Source organism: Lactuca virosa, chromosome 8, assembly GCF_052849685.1.
Source record: "Lactuca virosa cultivar CGN04683 chromosome 8, Lactuca_virosa_CGN04683_v6, whole genome shotgun sequence".
NCBI lineage: Eukaryota > Viridiplantae > Streptophyta > Magnoliopsida > Asterales > Asteraceae > Lactuca > Lactuca virosa.
In genome coordinates, this window is record NC_136433.1 from 73,952,176 (window position 1) to 73,962,737 (window position 10,562).

Consider the following 10,562-nt stretch of genomic DNA (forward strand, 5'->3'; position numbering starts at 1 on the left):
ACTAAATATCAACAATCCAAGGAATACATGACTGTATATAATCAAAGGTGAGATAGACACCCGAACAGGTGATCCCACTCTAGAACCACAACCAAACAAGGAACAGGTAAAAAAGCCTAGATCAAGAGTCCTCAGTCTATCCTACATGACTATATACAGTCCCTATGACACCCTTCTACTAGTAGATAACCAAAACTAGTGGGCCGACATTGGTGCCTTCGACCGATGGGTAAAATGAGGCGAAACTCACTTGAAATGAAGAAACCCGAGAACACTATGATACGCTCCCAGCTACATTGCTTGCTCCCGCGGATCCACTAACATTAAAACCATATAAATCTTAATCACTAATCAAAACCCTCAAGTTTAACCTAAAGTCAAACTTGGACAAAAAAAGTCAATGGTCAACGGAGTCAACAAAAGTCAAAGTCCAAGGTTGGTTGAGTACGCCCTGCGTACTCAACTTACGCCCCACATACATGGGATGGTTTAGTACACCCCGCGTACGAAAATTACGCCCAACGTACTCGAGCTGGTTCCATCATTTCCATTAAGCACTTAACCCCTTAAGGATTTTTCACCCAAACTCAGATCTAGCCTCAAAACATTGTCTTAAGTCATAAAATTTCCACATTTATGACTTTCCATGGCTAGGGAAGGTCCAAAAGATAAAACACTAACTTATTAATCCATTAAGACGTCACAACTCTTGCATGGAAGGGATAGAATGACCAAGATCACATCTTTATGGTTCCTAATAGCTCCATAATGGATAAAGTTTCCAACTTTATCCATTAGAATAGTCCCAACAACCAAGATCTAGTCTTTAAGTCTCAAAGGGACCAAAAGTGGATCTTTTTCAATTTAATCCATTAAGTCAAAGTCTGAAACTTTCATATCTGAATCAATATGATTTTTAGATGGACAAAGTTTCCAACGTTATCCATAACAAGGTCACAGACTTTCAAGATCTAAACTTTATGCACTTAAAGTGACCAAAAGCTCATAACACCCAAAACTAGCTAGATTTAACAATTTCATCATCAAGATTCAAACTTTATACCCAAAACTACATTCTCCCTCATGCTATCATTTAATATATATATATATATATATATATATATATATATATATATATATATATATATATATATATATATCTTACCGTTTTTTATTTTTTTTTGTTACTATATATATCAATATGATAACACAATATATAAATTGTCTTTATTATTTTAAACAAATATCATAAATAAAATTTGTTCGATTGTATGGGAAAATACATGATAATATGTAATATACTAATTTTTTTTTTGCATTATATTTAAACATAAAAAAATTATTATATGCAATTTAAATATGCTACGAATTTACCTTTTGTGGTAATTAACTATGATAAAAAAAAATTATTATATGTTAATTTCTGATTTATTCAAATTTTAAAATAAAAAAGCCACAAATATATATATATATATATATATATATATATATATATATATATATATATATATATATATATATATATATATATATATATATATATATATATATATATATAATAAAAGGTCGAGAACAAGAGAACAAATCATAACCTTTCACATTTTAAGATCAATGGTTAAATCATAGTGCCATTTATGTCAAAGATTATAAATTATGTTCTAAAAATGTAACTTGTAAAGATACGTAGGGTTATAAACGGGATTTCAAGTTTAACCTTTTCCTTGATCTACTCCTAAAATTTCTCTCTCTCTCTCTCTCTCTCTCTCTCTCTCTCTCTCTCTCTCTCTCTCTCTCTCTCTCTCTAAACCTACGGCTAAGGAATCAGTACAACCCACATTTCGTTGTTGTCATCTTCTCGTCGCCCTGCTCTCTCCTTCTCGTCTACGATTTTTTTTTCACTAATCGCTGATGCCTTTTTCCAACCGATCGAGGGCTTCAAAGATTTATCGCACAATCTCCATCTCGGTGTCATTTTTAGCGATGGCTGAAGCAAAAAGTGGGTAGCGATTCGATTATGTTTGGTTCAAATATGGTGATGTATCGATGGTAAGGTTTTATTCTTCACCCTTTTATTTAAGAAAGATATACTCTGGTTTGTGTTAGTGTTATTTCGGTATACAAGAAACTTGATAGTTCTCTAATATGTCGAATCTCCAGAAATTGCGATTTATTGGGGATGAAAAATCCTTGAGAGTGTAATCGATTTAAATCGGGTCATGGATTGTTGGTGAATATATAACTTTTAATTTAATTTAATTCCATACCTCGATAGCTTAATTCAATATCTTTTTGCTTACTTATTTTGACAGGTGTGGGAGATAGTATATTGAAAGGATAGTCGAGTCAAAGAGATAACAAAAGTTAGGCAATTGAAAGGATCCAAGTCAAGATATTAGAAAGGTAAGACTTATATTTTCATTTATATTCAATTATAATTTGGTTGAAATTTGTAAATGATTAGTAAATGGATATAAACCAGTAGACTTTAGTTTATCAGTGTTAATCATTTATGATTTTCATTTCTATACCATTATGATTATATTAAAATTCGTAGATGATTTGCATTATTCATTAATGATTATGTAGACTAATCATTTAAATATTGTTGACAGATAAACAAAAGAGACGTTAAATCCAAAGCTATACAGATGGATGAACGATGATTTTGACATATCCGATCATATATCCAAGCATAGTCTGACATCATTCCACTAAGGACTTCACCAAATAGATTATACTCATGCATGAATATAATTTGTTCATGTATGAATAAAGTTGCATTACTAGTTTATAAATATAATTTAATTCATGTATGATTAGAATTGTATAATATAGTTTTATTTATGTATGAATAGAATTATAAAGCTAAAAATACACAAAGAAAGTTTATTCATGTATGAATATAATTATATAGATTTTCTTAACCATTTATTGTCTTTAAATATTATCGTTTTATAAAAATTGTCAGTTAATAAGCAATTGAGATGGTCCAATCATTGGTAGATCCACATACTAATAATATATATATATATATATATATATATATATATATATATATATATATATATATATATATATATATATATATATATATATATGGTGTTATCCTTAATAATAATAATCATTCATCCATAAAAATCCTTATAATCATGCAAAGAAAAAAATCCAATTATAATCATGCATTAACAATAGTGAATTGTATTTTATTGAATAAATATTATTTTGTTAATAATTACGTTATATATTATAGTGTAAAAAACTATTATAGTATAAAAAACTCTATTTATTTATGAATATAACGTACTTCCTGTTTTATTACTTAGTGAATAAGATTTTATTGATATGTATTTTATTAATTTTTATAAAAAAATAATAAAATATGTTCAATAGAATTATTCTTCGTTTATAGTACCATGTTTGCAGAAAATTATGAGTATCTCAAATAAATTTCATTGCCTTTTTCTCTATTTGAAATTCATAGCAAAATTAATGGAAATTACCGTTACAAACCATTTAATTAGGAATATATTAATTTTTATTTATATTCAATGAAAATGTAATTTTCCTATAATGCCATTGCATAATGATTGGTCCACAATCGCTCTCGCGTTCTCAACCTTTTCATATATATATATATATATATATATATATATATATATATATATATATATATATATATATATATATATATATATATATATTTATATTTAATTTTTTTTAATTAACTCGTGTCAACCTATGTAATACACGAGTCCTACACCTAGTAATTTTTTTTTTTGAAACGACAAATAATTTAAATATCTCTTCGGTCTGGGGTTGAACCCATAACCTCTTAGTTAATTTTTAGATTAGAAACTTCATTGTTAGCCAAGTGAGCTAGCCCCAACTTGTCCTACACCTAGTAATGACTCATAGTTTATAACACGGAGAAATTTTCAAAAAAATATAATCGTTCCAAGGGATTACATATTACCTTTTAACCTTTACATTAGTTTTTTTTTTTTTTTTTTTTTTTTTTTTTTTTTTTTTTTATTTCGTACAAGCGCAGCATTAGTTTGTTTTTAGTTAGTTTTCTTTTAAATACGTTTTTCCTAAATATGTTTACCTTTTAATATTTTTTTTTTGTTTTTTTGTTTTTTTTTTAATTTTGATATTTATGATTATTTATCTTATAAAAAAAGTTAAAAAAATAAAATAATAAAGTTAGTAAACTTAAATTGAATATGATAAAATAATAAATAATCAAATAATTAAAGGGAAATCTTCAGAAAAGTTCTTAAATTTTACCCTAATTTACGAAAAAAATCTCAAACTAAATTTTGTTTACAAAAAGCATGAATTACCGGTAAAAATGACGATTTGACCCATTTTTCCCGGTTTACCGGTTTCATTACTTATCTGTTTCATTAAAGTCTCATTATTTTACCCTAATTTACGAATAAGTTCCAAACTAAAATTTAGTGATGATTTTTCCCTTTTCTCTATGTAACATACATTTTACCAGTTTCATTGCTGACCCGGACGCCTAGTCATTAAATGAGATGATGAGATGGATATGTTGAGTATATTTTTTTGGAACATAAAATGCATACAACGAAGACTGCAATAATTACATAAACTAGCAACAACTGCGTTTTTTACGTGAAGTCTGCGGACCACCTCTGCAATCCTCTGTAGCAGAAGAGGTGGAACAAACGGCTGCAGCCCATAATAAAAAGCATGTTTGTTTTTTAACATCTGCAGACTGCTGCAGTAAACTAAAATTTAAATAAACTAATTTTATAAACTGAAAATAGTTTCAACACAGAAATTTAAATAACTCTAGTCTTAAAACATTGAAGGAATACTAAAAATAACATGTAAAAAAACAAAAATATAAAACTTTTTTTTAAAAAAAAAACTTACAAAAATATAAAAGAAGCTAACAACTTTATTCTAGAAAAAAACTAATTTTAAAAAACATAAAAAAGAAAATAATAAAAAAAATTAAGAAAGAATTACAAACGATGTCTACAAAGTTTGTAAAAAATTACACACGTTAAAAAAGATGAAATTGAAACTGAAAATATTATTAACAGAAACGGTAAAAAAATTAAAAAAAATTAAAGTTTTTTTTTTTAAAAAAAATCAAGTTAAAAAAAATTTGTGAAAACTATAATAAAAAATTGTATCAAATTCGTAAATAAAAGTTTAAAAAAATCTATGTTTTAAAAAAAAATAAAAGTTAAAAAAAAAAATAAGATATACCAAAATTCTAAAAAAAACACTTCAAAAAAATGAAAGCTGAAGAGGTTTGAAGAGACAAGTCAAGTGCTGCGCCACGCAGCACACGCGCAAAGGTTTTGCAGTCTGAAGTCTTCCAAAAAACAAACTGCTGCGAGAAGGAAAATGTTGCACGTGTGCTGCGCCGCGCAGCAGAAAGTGGTTTGAAGAGTTTTTTTTTTAAAAAAACAAACACCACCTAGGTGTCTAAGCCTACAATGAAACCAATAAAATGCATGTAACATGAAGAAAATGGCCAAATCATCACTAAATTTTAGTTTGAGACTTATTCGTAAATTAGGGTAAAATATTGGGACTTTAGTGGAATAGGTATGTAATGAAACCGGTAAACCGGAAAAAAAAGGGTCAAATCGTCATTTTTACCGGTAATTCATGCTTTTTCCTAAACAAATTTTAGTTTGGGACTTTTTCGTAAATTAGGGTAAAATTTTAGGACTTTTTTTGGAGATTTCCCATAATTAAATAACAAAGTGTAATGATTAAATAACAAAGTTAGATAAAAAGTTTGTCAAATTATAATGGCTTTTAGACTAATGTTAATTAGGTTAAGGTGAGTGTCCATAACAATAACATCTAAGAAAACTAAAGAAGAAATGCGATCACATTAGTCACACTAATGATTACTATCGAGTCAATTCTCCACCGTAGTGTCACATGATGACTCTTTTAGACTAGTCAATACCGTGTGCCACTTAGTGTTTCTCCAACTAAGTCAGGCTAACTTCGGTGATCTAGATGTATTAACGAACTTAGGAAGCAAGAGTTACGACAAGGGACATTTCAAGAAAGCTTCTATTATATAACTCAACTTCTTTACAATGCAACTTCTCGATAGATTGGGCAAATGAGCCATTCTCCCTATTTATAGGAACCTTACACCTCCTCAAGGGAAGTTTCTAGGTTCCGGACATTCCCGAGTATTCTAGATCATTATTACAAGATCTTATTCTACATACAAAATTCTATAAGGTTCTATACTACTCTTTTGTGTCTAGAGTATTCTACGATGGTCTAGGATCTTCTGTATCGTTCTAGCTTCCACTAGTGCACTCTTGATTATTCCGGATCGTTCCATCATGTTCCGCGGACACCTATAATTTTCTAGCGTCTTCCGGGGTCTTGTAGAGTATTCTTGATCTCTCCGGAGACTTATCGAGGATACTTGATTGTTCTGGAGTTCTCTAGACGAATGTAGAATTTTCCAGAAACTCGGTCCGTGACACCCTCCCCCACTTAAACCCTTGACGTCCTCGTCAAGTCTTTTAGCATGTGTCACTTGTCTTCTTACTTCTTCGCCTGTTATGGGTCTTCTCGTAGCCTCATGATATATCAGAGGAATTCTTAAGGATGATCGTGACTCCGTCTTGCACCGATATGTGTCGACACCTCGAACTATATGGTTTGGTTTCACATACTTCCTGGTTCGATCACTAGTTGCTTGTGAATCATCTTCCTTTTTCCAACTTAGGGTATTTTCCCGTATCTTCCCGACTTCCCTAAGGTCTTTGTTAAACTTCATCGATGATAGCGTTCGAGACCTTGTTCTACTCCTTTCTATTGGTACGATGTGAATGATTTTACCTTTAGTAATACGCATTGTGTTATCACTTTCAAATGACCATGGACGTACTCCATCTAGGAATTCCATTCCTAATACCATGTTATAGTCGTCCATCGGTACGACTACTAGGTCAATGTTGCCTTTCCATCCTGCGATTTTCGTGGATACTCCCCGTGAAACTCCTAGAATAGGATTGGATGGACAATTGACAACCTTCAATCGTCCTTCTTCTTTCGTGTAGCTAATCCCCAATCTCTTAGCTTCGTTTTCAGAAAGGAAGTTGTGAGTCGCACCTGAATCTATTAACGCTTTGGTATTTCTTCCATTCAACTTGGCTTCGACTAGCATGAGACTACCTACCTTAGAACCACTCCCTTTCGATTCCCTTGTCTCATCTTTTGTCATAGAGTTCAGAAGTCGCATGGAACTCATGTGAGCTTCTTTTTCTTCTTCTTCTTCTTGCAACACCATCGCATAAAATGTCTGTTTCTTCGGACAGTCTCGGATCAAGTGAGGACCATCACACAAGTAGCATTTGATCTCCTTCCGTTCTTCTCTTCGGTTTCTTCCTTCGATTGCTTTTCCTTTCGTATTCAAAGGTTGGGGTGTGTTTTGTTTTGGTTCCGGTTCTGACATAGTTTGTTCTCCCCCATTATTCTTCTTAACTGTGCTTTCTTTTCGAAATTCCATTAGATCTGTTGCCATGGCAACAGCTTCGTCGATGTCTTTGACATTTCTCCTCTTGAGCTCGTTGTAGGCCCAAGATTGTTGTCCATCCATGAAATAGAAAAGTTTGTCCTTCTCTTGCATGTCGGGTAACTCTAGCATCAAGCTCGTGAACTCGACTATATAGTCTCGGATGGATCGAATATGCTTTAGCCCACGAAGTTTCTTCATCGCTACGTCTTCAGCATTACGTGGGCATAATTGTCTCTTAAGTTGCCTCTTGAATTCTTCCCATGTGTCTATGGTATATAATCCTTTTCAATATCACCGTGTTTCCTTCGCCACCATAGAGCTGCACTCTCGCATAGATAAAGTACGTCTGTATCTACCTTCGTCTTGTCGTCCTTCACTTGACTAGCATTGAAGTAGCATTCCATCGACCAAAAGAATTCGTCAAGTTCTTTGGGGTCGCGTTTACCTCCATACTTCAATGGTTTGGGTGCTTCTGTGTGCGGAAACGTTCTTGCAATGGTCCCTCCGGCGATTGCTGCCTTGCACAGGTTTACTTCGGCTAGTAATACGTCTACCTTCTCACGGAACTCATCCCGCAAGGTGTTGATAAGTTCAAGGACTTCTTCCCTGATGACACCTATGGTCTCCTTCAATCCATCACGCGTGTCACTTATCTCAGCAACGAATTGATCGACGGTATCCTTCCATTCAAGGATCTCACCGACGTTAATCTCTGTCCTTGTAAGCTTGTTTTCTAAGCTTGCCAAGGCATCTACCGATTGATCCCTCCTCTTGGACTTCCTTCCTTTCTCCTCGATGACAGGGGGAATGTTGAATACTTCACTTGCTCCTTCCATCGTAATGGTCTCTTGCTTGCTCGAACTTGGCTCTGATACCACTTGTCACGGGATGACTCTTTTAGACTAGTCAATACCGTGTGCCACTTAGTGTTTCTCCAACTAAGTCAGGCTAACTTCGGCGATCTAGATGTATTAACGAACTTAGGAAGCAAGAGTTACGACAAGGGACACTTCAAGAAAGCTTCTATTATATAACTCAACTTCTTTACAAGGCAACTTCTCGATAGATTGGACAAATGAGCCCTTCTCCCTATTTATAGGAACCTTACACCTCCTCAAGGGAAGTTTCTAGGTTCCGGACATTCCCGAGTATTCTAGATCATTATTACAAGATCTTATTCTACATACAAAATTCTATAAGGTTCTATACTACTCTTTTGTGTCTAGAGTATTCTACGATGGTCTAGGATCTTCTGTATCGTTCTAGCTTCCACTAGTGCACTCTTGATTATTCCGGATCGTTCCATCATGTTCCGCGGACACCTATAATTCTATAGCGTCTTCCGGGGTCTTGTAGAGTATTCTTGATCTCTCCCGAGACTTATCGAGGATACTTGATTGTTATGGAGTTCTCTAGACGAATGTGGAATTTTCCAGAAACTCGGTCCGTGACAGTAGGATGGAGATGGATATTAGTCCCCTTTGAAAATTAGTATAATTCCTTTTCACCGTCGTAACGTGGAATTTCATAATTATTCAAACTCAAACATTTGAATGGTGCAAACATAGGGACAATAATGGTAGAAGGTTGGTAGAATGGTGTTGATATATCATTTTAATGTTTCCCAACGATATCTGGTTTTCAATGGTATGTCTTTATTTTCTTGATTTCTTTGGGGTTATTTGGCAAAAAAACACTTATTACATATTAGTTTATAACTTATTAGCTTTATGGATTATAAGCTAATAAGTTAGACATAGTTAACTTATGGAAAAATGACTTATTAGCGATTTGCCACAGCTATAAGATATTTTTATCCAAATATTTTTTTAGCTTATAGCGGTGTGGAACCGCTGATAAGCTAATAAACTGTTTTGCTAAACACCCCTTTCATTTCTTAGCTTCTTGCTAAATTATATATATATATATATATATATATATATATATATATATATATATATACACACGAGACTTTTTGACATCCCTACCATCCATATCATTTTTACCCTAGATATGGCTTAGAGACACAAATCTTTAAGTTCTTAAAAGAATCTCTCTCTCTCTCTCTCTCTCTCTATATATATATATATATATATATATATATATATATATATATATATATATATATAGAGAGAGAGAGAGAGAGAGAGAGAGATTCTTTTAAGAACTTAAAGATTTGTGTCTCTAAGCCATATCTAGGGTAAAAATGATATGGATGGTAGGGATGTCAAAAAGTCTCGTGGGACCCCGTTCTCGTGGGCACCCCGTCCCGTTTGGGGGTAGTTATTAAAAAAAATTGGGGGCGGGGGCAATATTAACACCCGTTTTAATTTTGCGGGCGGGGGCAGGGGTGGGCAATCCCGTCCTGAAATCCCCATGGGAACCCCGTTAATAAATTATATACATATTTACATATATTAATTATATAGATATATAATAAACAATAACATGATTTTGAGCTTCCAAAATTAAACAAAAAATATGTTTTTTTTAAGTTGTTAGTATAATGTTTTTAAGATGCCATAACTTTTTATTTTTAACATGTAAAATTCTGTTATAAATAATTATTTGTTACCTAACAAATAGCTTCTTTTATCCCAAACAACAACTTCTTTTAGCCCAAAAAGGCAGCCCTTAATCAATCAGGGCAGGGGGACGAGGGCGGGGGCGGAGGTAGGAAGGTTTGACATTTCGGGGGTGGGGGCGGGGGCGGGGATGCACTCCCCGTCCTGTTTGCATATATATATATATATATATATATATATATATATATATATATATATATATATATATATATATATATATAGAGAGAGAGAGAGAGAGAGAGAGAGAGATAGAGAGAGAGGTGAATTATTTTAAGAACTTAAATTTTGCAAGAACTTAAGAACTTTTGATTCGTTCATTATTTTTCAAAACCAAGACTACAAATGACATGTCTAAGCAATATCAAGGCTAAAAAAATAGATTTCATGATTTTTTAGAAATGTGCATATGTGCACATTCGAATGTTCATATATAT

The 10,562-nt window shown here is 32.5% G+C and overlaps 1 long non-coding RNA gene across 1 annotated transcript; it reads left to right on the top strand.

Moving 5' to 3' along the window:
- The first annotated feature begins 1,823 nt into the window (after positions 1-1,823).
- LOC145128781 (uncharacterized) lies at positions 1,824-2,788 on the top strand. Its single transcript, XR_013717099.1, has 3 exons — positions 1,824-2,046; positions 2,310-2,400; positions 2,613-2,788. It is a non-coding gene; the product is annotated as an uncharacterized LOC145128781 (long non-coding RNA).
- Positions 2,789-10,562: the final 7,774 nt, after the last annotated feature.